Source organism: Abramis brama, assembly GCF_963993115.1.
Source record: "Abramis brama genome assembly, chromosome: 13".
NCBI lineage: Eukaryota > Metazoa > Chordata > Actinopteri > Cypriniformes > Leuciscidae > Abramis > Abramis brama.
Window position 1 is genome coordinate 11,952,109 of NC_139975.1, and position 17,787 is coordinate 11,969,895.

The 17,787-nt window shown below is 38.1% G+C and overlaps 2 long non-coding RNA genes across 3 annotated transcripts; both read left to right on the forward strand.

Moving 5' to 3' along the window:
• Positions 1 to 13,545: 13,545 nt before the first annotated feature.
• LOC311094375 lies at positions 13,546 to 14,239 on the forward strand. Its single transcript, XR_014608649.1, has 3 exons — positions 13,546 to 13,685; positions 13,771 to 13,866; positions 13,951 to 14,239. It is a non-coding gene; the product is annotated as an uncharacterized lncRNA (long non-coding RNA).
• A 2,065-nt stretch (positions 14,240 to 16,304) lies between these two features.
• LOC311094374 lies at positions 16,305 to 17,583 on the forward strand. Of its 2 annotated transcripts, XR_014608647.1 has the most exons (3): positions 16,305 to 16,472; positions 16,558 to 16,653; positions 16,738 to 17,583. It is a non-coding gene; the product is annotated as an uncharacterized lncRNA (long non-coding RNA). The 2 variants fall into 2 exon arrangements; XR_014608648.1 differs by lacking the exon at positions 16,305 to 16,472 and having other exon boundaries at positions 16,519 to 16,653.
• The last annotated feature ends 204 nt before the right edge of the window (positions 17,584 to 17,787 follow it).

Genomic DNA, 17,787 nt, shown 5'->3' on the forward strand with positions numbered 1-17,787 from the left:
CTACGGAAGTAAAACCATAAATCGAGAGTAACACTGACGTCATGACAAGAAGAACACTGACAAGATATGACGTCATTGACAGGCGACACAATGACATTGGACGTTACACTGGTTAAAACAGCTGGTTTCTCTGAATTTAAACATTTTTGGAACCATTTGAAATAATGTAAGTATACAAGTCAACAAAATATATAACATTGTTATATATCTTTTTATTTATTTATTTTTTTAACACATGTATATCAGTGCACGCACATTAGCTGGGGCACATTTTATTTTGTGATTTGATTCATTTGGTCTTTACTTTTTCATGGGAAGACGGCTAACCCTATTCTGTTTCTGACAGATAGTGCCTTAAGTGAGAGGTACAGGAACTGCATGGGGGGGGAAATGTGGTTACAATTGTGTTCCCACTAGGTCACAATTCATTTTCATTGAGAGATGTAAGCGGGCGGACATGCGAGTGCAGTGCCGTGAAACTGGTACGCATGAGTGAGAGAAAAGTGGGTGCCATACAAGAGGAAGCCGCCACCCAAGGCGACTGCCTATTATATTGCCACTGCCACTGTTAACACAAAGACATGACCTTTAAAACATGGCATAAGGCATTCTCTAATTCATCAGAGACACTCTCGTAGTCACAAAGTGTGTTGCAGATGGCCACATAAGCCTGATCAGATAGGTCAAACAAATAACTAATAGATGCCAGAAAAAGTATTTACGTTAATCTCACTTTCAACAGACTCATCTCTCTAACTCTCGCCCCAATCATCGTTGAAACTCACCAGCTGACAGAGCTTGTGAAAACAACTCTTCCCTCCCCATCTGTATTGTTCTCCCAAAGCGAGTGTCACATCATATGATGTGATTCATTAGTTACAGAACATAGGCACTGCGAAATTCATAAAGTCTGATGAGCGTGCAGTCCACCTTTGTAGAAAATCAATATTTTTCTCTATAGGTGCTTTTCCTTGCCTGTTTGTCCTTGACTTCTGTAGATTGATTCTACAGACAGTGTGATAATAACAACAACAGCAACAACAACAACAACAGGAAAGCCTATTAATTAATAATCATTTATGCCGAGCTTCACTTGAGTAACATGCTGCATCTCAGCGCTGATAGACTGGATACGCAGTGGAAGCAAACAGGTAATGTGCTAAGCTGTAATAAGTCTCATCAGGAGAAGTCAGTTATTATTGTGGACTCAACAAACCGTTGAAGCATTGGATGTGAAATGAAAATGTGCGAGCTAAAACTTTGCAAAGTGCAGTAGGAGAGAAAGCGGTGAGCGAGTGAATACAAAGTTCTGCCATGAAACTCTAGATGGCGTAGGCTGATAGGTCTTTAATTCAATCTGCTTGCAATCACATCATTCTCTAGGGCACAGCTGATTGGTTTCTGCTGTATCAGTAGCTAATGAGATCACATGCTCAACCTTCAAATACTGGGTCAGCATTTGCTGTAGCAGTTGTAGAGCACTGTCAGACACGCTCCACCTTCCCCAGCTCCACCTGTATAGATTTGATAGGGGGTAATTCATGTATGCTATATTGTACAGCAGCAGCGTTTCTTTCTTGCTCACAGCAGCGTGTCGTGTAGGTATTGGCAGCAAGTCCCGTACTTGCTCTGCAGCAGCAGCAGCAATAACCAACTGCAGCAACAGCGTAGCAGGGGCCTGTTTCAGAAAGGAGGTTCAACCAACTCTGAGTTAAAACTTGAACTCTGAGTTTTCGGCTACAGAACAGCTTGACTGACTCTGAGTTAAGCGCGTGCACCACAACTATAAAAAGCCATTATCAATGAAGCGCAGATATTATGAGTCACCATGGCAACAGCGCCAGACAAAAAGCGGTCTTCATATTTCTCATCAGCAGAACTGGATGAGCTTCTGCAAGCATAGGGAGAATACGAACATTATTATTATTTTTTAAATATCGGCTCCAGCAGCGAAGGACAGAGAGTTAGCTAGGGAGAAAATAGTTGCGAATATAGTTTACATTTTAATTAGTTATATAGTGTTGGGTGTAATTAATTACCAAGTAATCTAAATACTGTAATTTAATTAAAGGGATTACTCTTAATTCTTCTGTAATTTAAAGTAAAATCTGATGTAATTGCATTAGACTATAGAACAACATACATTTTTAAAAGGTATATTTTTTTATGTAACCTTCTCCCTCTACACACTTTGGTCAATTCAAGAATAATTCATGCAATTGTATATTGTTTATTTGAAAGCATTAAAAGTGCAGTTTCTTGTCTCTCCTTGTATTGTTCAAGTGGTTGAGGTTGATATGGGATTTAGTAATTAGTAATAAGTAGACATTAATCTAATTACACTGTTGAAGATGTCATTTGTAGTTAGTAATACAAGTAACTTACCCAACTTTTATAATATCTGAGGTGAAACTGAAAGAACAGTATGTTATTCAACCTAATTTTAATTTTCATGTAGGTGCAATCCTGCAGGTATTAAAAGAACATGGCAGCAGCTGAAAATGAAATATAAAAACATAATTCAATCAGGTAAGGCTTGAGCATTTCATGGGTGTAGGCTACCTGACTTTACATTTGACATATTAAATGACTAAATAGCGTCCAGTGTCTAGCAGTGCAGCAGCATTTTTGGCTGAGGGAATTCCTGGAGGGACTTCAGAGCCAGTCACTCCCGAAGATCCAAGGGCCTTCATAAAATGTAAGAGGTTTACATATGTGTTATTTTGTATATAGGCTATTTTTGATATTTCCATTTATTTTACTTTGGGTTGGGTTTTTTGTTGGTCTTTTGGAGCCTCCTGTCCCAAAAAACCCCAGGCAGTTGTAAGTAGCCTACTCAATACACCAGAAATTATGACAAATAGTGTTATAAAGTGTACTCGACCAAATGCTCATCTTCACAGGACGATGGGGATAAAGAGTTTCTGCTGCCACAGAGAGGCCTACAGAGGTAATGTTAATATTATGTGTCTACACATCAAACAATCTACACATTCAGATTTTTTAAAAATTTTTATGTGGAGTAGCCTATAGAATCTAAGTTTAAATCTAAGTATAAATGGGTATTCTTATCTCTCCCCCCGCCCAGAGTGTGGAAGAACAGCAGGAGGACGGTCCATCAACTTCTGGTGCACAGATGAACACAGTTCAGTGATTTTCAGTAAATGCCACAGTTTAATTCTGTAGAATTTGTTTAGAACTACATTATGTAACTCTAATCTACTACTGTATTTTCAGTTGCCAGTTAAGGAGTTATATAGACTTCATCTTATTAAAACAAAAACAAAAAAACAGCAGTAAAAATAGCAATATTTTATTTATTAATAAAAATGTACTGAAAGAATGAATTAGGTGTTTAAACACCACTTCCTCTTTAAAAAAGGGGAGGAGACCGAAAGAAACTCTGGGTTTACCGAAGAAAACCTGCTCCTGACCAGGTTAGGTTCACAGAGTAAGTTACCATGGTAACTGACTCTGAGTATAAGTTACCTCTCTTTCAGAAACGGGCTTGACTTACCCTGCTTTCTCAGGTTTAACATACTTCCCATTCTGAAACCGAAAACTCAGAGTTTCCCTCATTTCAGGGTTAACATACTCAGATTTCACTTAACCTCCTGAACCTTTCTGGAACAGGCCCCAGATCTATCAAAATATATCCAAACACTCAAAAAGTTGTCATGACAGAAATTCAGTTCATTTCGATAGTCCACATTAGACATGCTACTAACTATAAGAAACTTTTCAGATAGCTACATGTCAACTAACTTTCATTAATTTGCAACTACATGTCAACTAACTCGCATTAGAGTAGTTAAGAAGTAGACTGTTAGGTTGGGTTTGGGTTAGTAGAATAAGCTGACATGTACTTGCAAAGTTACTTATAGTCAGTAGAATGTCTGTTGGGGGGCCATCAAAATAAAGAGTTATAAGATTATTCGCAGACAATCCACTAATACTCTAATGACTGCAAGTTGACACGTAGTTGCAAAGTTACTTATAGTTAGTAGTTATACAAAATACATTTTTGAACATTTTGTTATTCATGAAAATAAATCACGAACCACAGTGAGTCGTGCAGCTGTTAAAAGTAACATTTATATGATAATCGTGAACTTTAATGAAACAATTTTTGAAAAAGGAATATTTTAATCCATTTTTACATTTTAATTCATCAAGAAGAGCAAGATTCTTACTCTTTCTTATGCCTTCTTTTTCTCATTGGGAAGCGTTCATACACATTATAAACATCTACGTTTGAGCAGATACCTCTGTACCTCTCGGTGGTTTCATATGGATAACAATTAATTTAGTTTTGAATCGGTTCATTTAAATTTCACATTTCAAGCTTTAGATATACAGTAATTCTTATTGTGACTGAGGCACGTATATATTTTTCAGTTCATTTTTGTGATGCGCTCCAGAAAGGAGACAGAGATAGCAGAAAGTGCATCCTGTTTGTTTGTTTGCACTCTGCGTTTTTTACTGGGTTTTAAACTTTTTATCCAGCCATCCAATCACAGTGGAGGAGGGGCAGGACAAATACATACCGACCAACCGCCACATTCGCTGCTTGTACAACGTCAACAGATTACAACAGGCATAATAATGGAACAAATTAATTAAAGAACAGAGCCAGAGAAAGCAAAATGGAAACAAACTATCTGAGAAATTAGATACTAGTAACACTTCTGCGGATATTCCGTATCATAGCAAGCAAAGAGTCTCAACTGAAAAAACAAAAAACAAACACTGTACTGCGCTGCCAAAACACTCTCTAGCGCCCACAGCTAGGTGTTTTCAGCAGAGCGCCTATACAGGTGGACATGCGGCCTTACTATTATCTGTATGACCAAAACCAACAGAGTATTTGATGTTCTTTCCGCTGTTATGAGAGGAAAAAAAAAATCCTGATGCTCGGCCATGCAGGTGTGCCAAAATACTTACTTATAAACTTCAATATTTCATACAAAATAATCACAAAACGCAATGGCGAAAAATAAAATAAAAATAGATCATTGCTTGAGTCAGCATGAGCATGGGAATTCACCTCCATCTTAAAACAGTGGTTTTCTGTAGTCCCATTCTCAGTTGTAATATTTCTAGGATATTTTTGTAAGGGGTCTGTAAAACATGATGACGTCCTGCTCTGAATCATTTGTTGTTTTGTTGTTTAATTAAATGTGTTTCCAGGTGGTGGTGGTGATGATGGTGGTGGACCTTGGCATCCCAAGGTACGTGTGGAGAAAAGGAACAACCCCCCCAATCCAGGTCATCTGGACCTGACCTTGGGTATCAGGTCCAGATTGTGGACCTGATACCCAATCCACAATCAGGTACAGTGACTGGTTGATGAAGAGACAGAGGCAGGCGATGATATCATATCTCATATACATCATCATCATCATATACTCTTAAAAAGAAATATGAAATACACTATCGTTCAAATATTTGGGGTCAGTAAGATTTTTTTTAAATAGTGTTTTAAATTTTTTGTGCAACAAATCAGCATATTAGAATGATTTCTTAAATATCATGTGACACTGAAGTAATGATGCTGAAAATTCAGCTTTGCCTTCACATGTCTGAATAAAGTACATTTTAACATATATTAAAATCGAAAACAGAAATTTTAAATTGTAATTGTTATTTATTATTATAAATAAATATTATTTTTTCTGTATTTTGTAAATTTCTGTATTTTTTGTTTGAATCTTACTAACCCCTTAACCCTAAAATATTTATATATTACTTTTTTATGTTAATATTTCATGTCATGTCAGAATTGTATGTAAATGATCTTCACAGTCGAGTAATAAAATGATTGGTGACTCACTCGTGCTTCAGGCTAAATGGTAAAACACAAAATGGACCTTCTTATGACGTAACCAAACATGAGATCATCCTGGAATGACAAAACGAATTTGCCCTTGACTAAATGTTTTCTAATACATTTAAAAAAAATAAAAATAAATAAATCACCATTATACCTGCAAGTTGTTCTCCTTCCATTTTTAGGTCATTTGCTTGCCTTCCCATTTGTTTTCTGACCTCTCACAAGCCTTTTATCTTCGGATTTTCACTGGGCTCAAGCATCCTTATGAAAATATGGAAATGTAATTTGTCGAGTGTTCCTTGTGGAAACCATAATCCAATTATGAAGTCATATCAAAGCAAAAGTTCTAGCTGCAGAGAAAGGGAGAGAAAGAGAGAGAGAGAGACTGAGCAAGAGGGGGAAATTGGTCATAAAACCTGTACAGAGAGAAAAAAAAAAACTGATCAAAAGAAGTCTTTTATTCCAAGAAAGAAAAATCACATTTGGTCCACAGGCTTGTTGGGTGGCATTGAGAATTTAGGCTGAAAAGGACATCTGTGTCTCAGACATTTATTTGAGCACTTACGAGCCTGTGACTCATTTGTTAGAAGAATTCAAAAGGTTCAGAGACTTCTCTACTAAGCTGCATATTCAATGAATGTTCTGACTGAGGTTGAAGAGACCGTGGATAATGTTTTTGTTGTTGTACTGTATTGTTTGTATTGTGTCTTTGCAATGTTAGCCTATGAGCCACACACCATGAGTCCTTCATTGTCAGGACTCATATGCTCAAAGCGTGCTTGTGTGTCTAACTGCTGTCACAGTTCTGGCATCAAGGTAAACATACCAACAGAACGTCATTAGGAGGATTGTACCAGTCGATGTTTGTTGAGTTTCTGTGGAATGGGATGCTGTGAAGGAAATTAGCTGATTGTGGCATCATAATGGTTTAGAGTGTAAATTGCTCACGATCTCTGTCTACATGACAAACAAGAAACAGAGAGATATGCTTTGTGACAGTTTTGCCATTCTTTTTTATTTTATGACATGGCAGATATTTGCTGAATCATTTAGTCCAGGTAGCATCAGCTTTCTCGTACCATTAAAAACAATAAATCGAGCAACTTGGCACGACGCTTTGATTGACACTCACTGGTTTGATGCTATCATGTGTCTGAATTTCACAGTTTTCGCTTTATCTCTGAGTGATTGCCTTGACTTGTTTTTAGTTTTACATCCATCAAGTTGATACTAAGCAATAAGAACGTTGGAGTTACTTTTAGTCAATTAGTTACTGATTTAAATTGGCCCTGTCAGCTCCCATCACTGCAGGCCTTTGGGTGATTAACATCATTTAAAATTGAAGTGAAGCACTTTCACACACGGGAGTGAAGACAGACACAACAAAAAGACAAAAAAAACCCACAAAAAGACAAATAAACAGGAGGCGTGCATGGAGGAAAGGTTCAGCAATGATGAAGTAGGTTCAAACACGGGGCCAGGCGGTCATCAGATTAGCAAGGACCTGGCCATATACAGTAAACAGTTGTCCACCCAATCCCATATGGTGAAAATAAAATTTTCTTGGCAAAATTTATTTCAAATACCTTTCAAAAGTTTGGGGTTGGTAAGATATCTTTGTCACTTTTGACAGTTTAATGCATCTTAAATAAAAGTATTAAAAAAAACAAATCTAAAAGCAAAAAAACAAAAACAATCCCCAAACCTCTGAATGGTTATATACACTACCAGTCAAAAGTTTTGGATTGGTAAGATTTTTTATGTTTTTAAAAGAAGTCTCTTCTGATTACCAAGGCTGCATTTATTTGATCAAAAATAAATAAATAAATAAATAAAAATAAAACCCCTGTGATTTTGTGAAATATTATTACAATTTAAAACAGCTGTTTTCTATGTGAATATAATTATAGTAAAGTGTAATTTATTCCTGTGAACAAAGCTGAATTTTCAGCATCATTACTCCAGTCTTCAGTGTCACATGATCCTTCAGAAATCATTCTAATATGATGAAACATTTCATCATTGAACAGTTGTTTGAAAGTTTCTATTAAAGAATCCTGAAAAAAAAAAAAAAAAAAAAAAAAAAAAAAATATATATATATATATATATATATATATATATATATATATATATATATATATACATACATACATACACATATATATGTATATATATGTATGTATATATATATATATATATATATATATATATATATATAAACATTAAAAATCTTACCGATCCAAAACTTTGGACTGGTTGTGTATATTGAAAATATATATTTTTAAAGAATCCAGGACCAAGAAACATTTTAGACTGAAAATAAATCTATTAGAAAACGAATCTATTAGATATAGATGTATATTTATTTATAATTTAAAATCTATATTAGCAATATGTTTTCTGACATTTACAATTTTAAACAAATTAAACAAAACAAAGCTGCCATAATATACTAATAGTTTGGAAATAAAAAGATGCTGCATTTTGAAAGTGCTTGCAATTTGATCATAGTTTATATATTTTAATATTTCTTTGCATATAGTTTGAATTAAATATATTTTATAACTATTTTTATATTATAACTTAATACACTGTAAAAAAATTCTAACCCTCCCAAATCAAAAATTTCAAGTGACCGATAACATCTAAATTTTTCAATTGGCCCAAGTGAAATTCTTGTTGCAATAGTCTGTTAACATTGGCTCAATGAGAAATAATACGTCAGACTAATTGAAAAATTTAGATGTTATCGGTCACTTGAAATTTTTGACTTGGGGATGTAATTTTTTTTTACAGTGTATGATTATAATGAATTGAAATGATTGGCAGTGTGGTTCGTATCGAGTCGCTCGTGTTTTGTAAAAAGGATTCACTCATATCCACAGACATAATGACCTTCAGTTATTTCTGTTGCTAAGGTGCTGCAAATATAATTGGTCCTTGCAGTGCGGTTTGTCTGACTTTTGAATTAATATTTCTATAAGATATGAGAAACAGATTTTGCAGTGTGTGTGCGCGCATTGTGGGGTCGTCTCATTTACTGCATTATGAGCAATAATAATTATACTTCACTGTCCTCCATCTTGGAGCGTGTTCTTGAATGGGGGGTGGGGGGTTTTCCTAATCAGTCCTGCTGACCCATCTTGGCAGTTCCGTTACCCCAGTGACCCTTGTTCGAAAATGACTTATGAGGGATGGATTTACTGCTCAGTATGCCAGTCACAGCCTGACGGGACATTTAGGGCAGACAGGTCTCGCATGAATGTGTTGCGATGCCTGATTTCACCTCGGAATGACAAACTGTACATCCATCACAGCTGTCACATAGGAGGACACTCTCTATAGTAGTGAGAAAGCTGTTAAATGTTGTCAGCATGAGATTTCAAGTGTTTCTTCACTCTACGCTTTTCAATTAAATGCCTTTAAAACACCTTCAAACTTTGCTGAAACACCACTGTGATCATTTGTGTAAAAACGAATTATTTAAATAATGAATTGTGTACTTATCTGACTTATAGTTGAATGATCATATTTATAAAACTGTATTAATATTTTCAGGTTGAAAGCAAAAATAAATGATGAAGCCGTTGCAAAATGTTTCCAAGACTTTTAATGTGACCTTCATTTAACAAAAATAAAAACATTGGAATCTGGTATGTAAATGTGCCTGTTTTTGTTTTTTTTAACCTTTACTTTTATAATTCTCCCTACACTAGTTGAACAGACCTTAAAATTTTTTTTTTTTTCCCCCACCACAGTAGAGAACACCTTCCTCTTAAACAAGAAGTTGTTTCTTATCTGTGTATAACAGACATGCAGTAGACTCAACTTGCCAGCACACTTATTTCACCCCACTGCATTTGAACTGTCACAACTCCATACACTTTCTAAAGCATTCAAATGAATACTGATATACATGTTCTTTCAATGCACAAGGCTGCACTGATCTCTATGAACCGTTCAGTGATAAGGCAACTTGACGTCTTTGCCCTTTAATTTGAAACAGCAGCTTCAGATAAGGTTGTAATGCTATATGGTTTAATCTTTCTGTGACAAGGGGAAGTAATACCTGAGGGTTCAGGACTGTCGTCTTGATTATCTCCTTGCGTTTTGTATTTTCTCTGCGGCAAAAGAGTTATTGTACTAGCTCAGAGATGGTCTGCAAAAATCAAATCTTAAGGCACACTTTATAGGGCAACTATAAAACTAATCAAGGGCAACTGTCAATTCGAATAGGCTGTTAACTACCCAACTGAAAAAATCAGTTTAAGATGGTTGCTGTGTTTTAGAACATGGTTGCTGTTTTCTATTCGGTGTAAGATATTCATTAGCTGGTGCAGGCTAGGTTTAAGTTGAAAAAGCTGTTTCATGGTGGCTGGTTGACCAATTAATGACCAGCTATTTTCCAACAGGGTGATAAGCATGCCTGTCTTTGATCACATGCTTCTGTTAGTTCTGGTCCTCGAATTTGGTAACCCATGTGGCATTTATTTTTTGTATCCCTGCTTATTTGCGTTTCTTTTAGACAGACTCTTTTTACAGTGGCTCTTTCTGCAGGTTACATATGAAAGCAACAATTATGTGTCATTTAAATGATTCATTCAAAAACACTGATTCATTCAGGAATAAAACTAGTGACTGTCTGTATAAGTGAGTCACTGAATCATTCCTTCAACAGAATTGTTCCAAACCCCTGATTTATTCAGGAATGAAACAAGTTGACTCTCTTTAGGAGTGAGTAATTTTAATCACATAACCAAAACCGATTTGTTCAAAAAGTCTGATCAGTTTAAGAATGAAACAAGTGACACTCTTTATCCATGAGTCACTGAAGAATTCATTCAACCGATTCATTCAGGAACTAAATAAGTTGACTATATTCATGAGAGAGTCATTTGAATCACAGACTTAACTGATTTCTTAAAAAACTTCAGGAACGAACTTGCTTTATATGAAACACTAAATTAATAATTAATTCAGAAACGGCACCACTGTATGTTTCTCAGAGATGCGCAAACAACAGTTTGGAAATATTTTCATTGCCAGAGCAAAAATGGTCAAACTACCAGCCAATAATTTGTCTAAAATGAAAGTTACTCAATATTAACTTCATGTTTAGCGAACTGTTGTGTAAAAGCTATTTCACAACAGGCAATTCAAAATCAAAAGCGTTATTATGTATGTAAAATGTATAAGAATTTAATCAAGCGTTGTTTGTTTTATTTCACAGTTATTACATTTGAAAAAAAGTGCTGTGTGGAACTGCATGAAGACATTTAAAGGTCCCGTATTATGCCCCTTTTCACAAGATGTAAAATAAGTCTCTGATGTCCCCAGAGTGTGTATGTGAAGTTTCAGCTCAAAATACCCAACAGATCATTTTTTACAGCATGTTTAAATTGTCATTTTTGGGGGCACAAAAAAACGCGCTGTTTTAGTGTGTGCCCTTTAAATGCAAATAAGCTGCTGCTGGACGACCCAGGGGGCGGAGCTTCATGAGCTCGCGCTCAGTCTCTCAGGACAATTTCACCTCACAGAATGATGATAATATCAGAAACTCCCAGTAATGGTGTTCATTTCGAGTCGGACTATAATGCCTACAGAGTCAGAGTGCTGTATAGAGATGAAACAGGTATAGTTTAGTAGTTTAGTTACGGTTATTATAACGTATTTGTCGTCTGCTTGTATGTATCCATTATTTATTAATAGCCTACAAGTCTGCTGTTTCGGACCAGGTCCGAATGATGATCAAACATATACTGATGAGTTTAATAAAGTTTATTGTATATCACACAAAAGATGAAGCGTCAGTTTTACTTCAGAAAATCACCGTAAGAGCTGAGTTAACACAGTAAGTTATAAGAAGTGCGCAAGTACATAAACGAATTTCAGTAGAGTTGAGGGAGCATTCCTGTGGGCGGAGGTTAGTCAAAAAACTGCTCTAGTGACGTCATTAAAGAAGGAAGTAGAGGGATGTAGTCCAAACGGGCCGTTCGATGTAGGCGACTTCTGTTAAATAAAATATCTCGCTTGGCATTGAACTTTGAGCTTTATAATTTTACAGATATTATTTATGCTCTAACAGCAACATTACACACTAATTAAAGTTTGAAACATGGGATCACGAAGAACGGGACCTTTAATGCTCATACGTGTAACAGTATTTGATTCATTATCCAAGTAAAGCACACAGAACCTCACAATTTGCAGCACAGCCACTTTAAAAGAACCCTACGCACGTTCTCAATCCTGGCGCAGTTCACATCAGCATGACTGAAACATTCACTGGAGATCTAGGGTGGAGGGTGGGGGGCATGGCACAGGATAGAGCTCACAGCATTTGTCCGATGAAAGAAGGGCGGCCTGTCAAACGTTTTGTAGATTAATCAGCAATGGCACATCCAAGGGGTCAGCGGGAGAAGAAGGCCTCCCTCGGGCTCCTTAGCTCTCCTAATCAAGCGCTCTGTCGGCTCTCTGAGCTTTTGCTGTTTGACTTTGAGGATGAGGCAGTAATCCAGCCTGAGTTCTCTTTAGAGAGCTGTGCAACCTGGAATTCAAAACAATTATAATCGACATCCTGCTGCAATTGGATCAGGTTTCGCAGTGATCAGGCATCTAATCGGATTCCCTCCCCACAGGTCTTGGGCAATCACCTAAGATATCTGAGGACTTAACACCATTTTATAGGAAGGGTTAAAGAAAAACTCAACAGCATGTTCCTTGTACTACCTATAATTTGGCAGGTAATGCAGTACACATGAACGCATAAGCATAAAACCCTAGAATTACAACAGAGAACAAGACTTGGCTCTGACAAGAAGGTCCTGTAATGTGACAGCTGCTCTAGGAGTTACTTCCACAAGTTCAAGACACTCCATGCTGACTTTTGCAATCTAGCATATCTAATGAAGTGAAAAAAAACACTAATTGTGTGACCAGCGAGGTTGCGGTTAGCTGTTGTTCTCATGGGGAGCTGGGTTTGAATCCCACTTCCTCCCTCTCTATCTCCTTCCACTTTCCTGTCTGATTAAAGCAAAAAGCCAATAAATAAAATTGAGAAAAAAGCTATTTGACTACTAGATAAATTGAATATTTGTCAAACAAGAACATCTAATAGTTTCCTCAATTAAGACCACAGACTAATCCATGCCAGTTTATCACAAATGTGTGTAATGAGTCATATTGCAGCATTCAAAGTGGCTGCAAGAGAGAGAATTTCAACAAAGATTACAAAAAGAACAAATTGTCAGTGCTAGAGAGGAACGGAGCAATACGCAACAGCAATTAACTCAATCTCTGGGAGGACTACAAAGAGAAGAACAGGATGAAAAAGTGTCACTGAGTATTTGAGTAAAACAGCGAGTCAGTTGTCGCCCTAAGAGGAAGGAATGTCCTTACATTATACTAATTATGTCAGTGTCTTGACACTAACAGAAAGAGCACACATAAAGATACGAACTGGCTGGTAGCAAAATGTGAATTCTGCATTATCTTTATTCTGCTTTTTTCAGTATATATACTGTGTGTGTGTGTATATATATATATATATATATATATATATATATGTAACCGGATGAATGAGGTGATGGACATTAGTGAGCACCTATCAGCAGGTAATCCACCCTATTTAAGAGCTGGTTGGCTGTAGCCCGGGATGCGTCACGTTCGACTCCGCCTCCTTCCAGTGTTTACAATGGTTGTAGGTATGTGTGTTAGCATATAGCAACTTCTGTTTTTAGTTTGTTTGTATGTAGGGGACTAATTATTAGTGTTGTGTTTAGCTTGTCTGTCTTCTCCGGTTTTCCTTCGGTTTGTCGCAGTGGTTGCATATGCTGGCTGCTCGCCTTTCAGGTATGTGTGAACTGTTGATGGAAAGCGTATTGTTTGTCTTTATTTGGGGGTTTAGGATCGGCTGATTGTGTTGAGTTATGTGCAGTGTCCCTGTAGTCTATCTGAACAGCGGATTGCATGATTTGAGTACCCGTGCCTGTGAAAGGACAAGCACATTGTGCGAATGCATCGTCTACTTCCGGTAAGTGTTATTGCGCATGTAGTTACGAGCTGAAAGTTTAGCCATTGAGGCATAAATCTTAGTGTTTCTTTGTATTTGGCTTAGGATTTTCCCTCTCGTCCGGCGATCTTGTTCTTCCTGCTGGTGCTATAAAAAGCTATTACAGCCCCGTCGATTCCTTGCTGCCAGATTAAGAGCGCATCGTATTTTCCTGCTCCACTGTCGCTACCGTGTGCAATACAAACTTTTTGCCATCTGTGAGAAGATCGTCACCCCACTGATGAGGGGGACCGTTGCTGTCTGGTTTTATTTATTATGTTGATTTAATGTTTCTTTTATTGAACTTTTGAGGTTAACACTTGGTGTCAAAAATGGAACACCAAACTATCTGCTTGTGAGCTCATTGCGTGAATTGAGTTTATTTATTTATTTATGGTCTGTGTTTACACCTTTGTATGTTATTCGTGATTGTCTATTAATGGTGATATTATCTGCTCATGACCGTACCCTAAACATCATCCAACTGGGCTTTAGTGCAGTTGGTATGTTGAAGTTTGGTTATTAATTATTTTTTTTGTGATTTTTCGTTTCAGGTGCTGAGGTTCCACGGGTGGAGGATCTCTTGTGGTGGTGGTGCTTTCTTCGAATGTTTGCCGTGACACTTTTGAAGTCTTTGCTGTGTGTGTGAGTGTGCTTTTGGCAAATTAAGTTTAGTGATCCCTCCTCCCGTGGTTTGCCTCAGCCCTGTTAGTCTGTGTCTTTTTCTATGGTGTCTGTGTAACCAGTGTATTGAAAGAGTGTGTGTTTATTCAAATGTGTTTTTGTTTACTTGAATGTGTTTGTAACTCAAAACCTTGTCAGTATAGCTCCAGGTTGCCTTTTTAACGTGACTACCCTGCTGCTTTAAATTAAACTTTGTATAAATAAAATTTTTGTATATTTTCATATCCACGTCTCTGCCTACCTTTATTAGAGAATCGAACCTGAGTGACCTAGTAATAGTAACTTGAGTGTTGTCCATATTTCCCGGGGCGAAATTCCCCGGGTGGCGTAGTCGAAATTCTTTCTACCTGTAATACCGCTCTTGTGCCACATTTGGCGTAGTCGGCAGGGTCTCTATTGTGTAGTGCAAAGACGTGGGTATTATTTTGTTGGTTTAGTGTTTTTGGGTATTTTGTTTGTTTTCTTTTTTTTGCAGAAACCAGACAGCAGCAGTTTCTTTCATGAGTGTGTGACAAGTAGACCTGTGAGTTTTTGTATTGGTAAGTGATCTTTCCTGATTTGTAATCATGGACGATGAACTTTTCCAGGCCTTACAACATTGCTGTCACGTTGACTCTCAGCTAGTCTCGGATCAGTTGGGGCGAGTTGAGGTGCATGGAAGTCGAACGTGTCGCATCCGGGCGGCACAAGGAAATTGGTTGCCGTCATGGCAGAGAACTTGTGTTTCACTCGTTTCTCAGTGTGTGTAGCCATCATGGCAGAGGACTTGTGTATCTCTCGGTGTGCGTGTAGCCGTCATGGCAGAGAACTTGTGTTTCACTCGTTTCTCAATGTGTGTAGCCGTCATGGCAGAGAACTTGTGTATCTCTCGGTGTGCGTGTAGCCGTCATGGCAGATAACTTGTGTTTCACTCGTTTCTCAATGTGTGTAGCCGTCATGGCAGAGAACTTGTGTATCTCTCGGTGTGCGTGTAGCCGTCATGGCAGAGAACTTGTGTTTCACTCGTTTCTCAATGTGTGTAGCCGTCATGGCAGAGAACTTGTGTATCTCTCGGTGTGCGTGTAGCCGTCATGGCAGAGAACTTGTGTTTCACTCGTTTCTCAATGTGTGTAGCCGTCATGGCAGAGAACTTGTGTATCTCTCGGTGTGCGTGTAGCCGTCATGGCAGAGAACTTGTGTATCTCTCGGTGTGCGTGTAGCCGTCATGGCAGAGAACTTGTGTATCTCTCGGTGTGCGTGTAGCCGTCATGGCAGAGAACTTGTGTATCTCTCGGTGTGCGTGTAGCCGTCATGGCAGAGAACTTGTGTTTCACTCGTTTCTCAGTGTGTGTAGCCGTCATGGCAGAGAACTTGTGTATCTCTCGGTGTGCGTGTAGCCGTCATGGCAGAGAACTTGTGTATCACTCGTTTCTCAGTGTGTGTAGCTGTCATGGCAGAGAACTTGTGTATCTCTCGGTGTGCGTGTAGCCGTCATGGCAGAGAACTTGTGTATCACTCGTTTCTCAGTGTGTTTAGCCGTCATGGCAGAGAACTTGTGTTTCACTCGTTTCCCGGTGTGTAGCCGTCATGGGCTAGTGGTCTATCGTCGGGGCGACGATACAAAAGGTGGGGATGGATTGTAACCGGATGAATGAGGTGATGGACATTAGTGAGCACCTATCAGCAGGTAATCCACCCTGTTTAAGAGCTGGTTGGCTGTAGCCCGGGATGCGTCACGTTCGACTCCGCCTCCTTCCAGTGTTTACAATGGTTGTAGGTATGTGTGTTAGCATATAGCAACTTCTGTTTTTAGTTTGTTTGTATGTAGGGGACTAATTATTAGTGTTGTGTTTAGCTTGTCTGTCTTCTCCGGTTTTCCTTCGGTTTGTCGCAGTGGTTGCATATGCTGGCTGCTCGCCTTTCAGGTATGTGTGAACTGTTGATGGAAAGCGTATTGTTTGTCTTTATTTGGGGGTTTAGGATCGGCTGATTGTGTTGAGTTATGTGCAGTGTCCCTGTAGTCTATCTGAACAGCGGATTGCATGATTTGAGTACCCGTGCCTGTGAAAGGACAAGCACATTGTGCGAATGCATCGTCTACTTCCGGTAAGTGTTATTGCGCATGTAGTTACGAGCTGAAAGTTTAGCCATTGAGGCATAAATCTTAGTGTTTCTTTGTATTTGGCTTAGGATTTTCCCTCTCGTCCGGCGATCTTGTTCTTCCTGCTGGTGCTATAAAAAGCTATTACAGCCCCGTCGATTCCTTGCTGCCAGATTAAGAGCGCATCGTATTTTCCTGCTCCACTGTCGCTACCGTGTGCAATACAAACTTTTTGCCATCTGTGAGAAGATCGTCACCCCACTGATGAGGGGGACCGTTGCTGTCTGGTTTTATTTATTATGTTGATTTAATGTTTCTTTTATTGAACTTTTGAGGTTAACACTTGGTGTCAAAAATGGAACACCAAACTATCTGCTTGTGAGCTCATTGCGTGAATTGAGTTTATTTATTTATTTATTTATGGTCTGTGTTTACACCTTTGTATGTTATTCGTGATTGTCTATTAATGGTGATATTATCTGCTCATGACCGTACCCTAAACATCATCCAACTGGGCTTTAGTGCAGTTGGTATGTTGAAGTTTGGTTATTAATTATTTTTTTTGTGATTTTTCGTTTCAGGTGCTGAGGTTCCACGGGTGGAGGATCTCTTGTGGTGGTGGTGCTTTCTTCGAATGTTTGCCGTGACACTTTTGAAGTCTTTGCTGTGTGTGTGAGTGTGCTTTTGGCAAATTAAGTTTAGTGATCCCTCCTCCCGTGGTTTGCCTCAGCCCTGTTAGTCTGTGTCTTTTTCTATGGTGTCTGTGTAACCAGTGTATTGAAAGAGTGTGTGTTTATTCAAATGTGTTTTTGTTTACTTGAATGTGTTTGTAACTCAAAACCTTGTCAGTATAGCTCCAGGTTGCCTTTTTAACGTGACTACCCTGCTGCTTTAAATTAAACTTTGTATAAATAAAATTTTTGTATATTTTCATATCCACGTCTCTGCCTACCTTTATTAGAGAATCGAACCTGAGTGACCTAGTAATAGTAACTTGAGTGTTGTCCATATTTCCCGGGGCGAAATTCCCCGGGTGGCGTAGTCGAAATTCTTTCTACCTGTAATACCGCTCTTGTGCCACATATATACTGTATATACACATATATATATATATACACATACACACACACACACACACA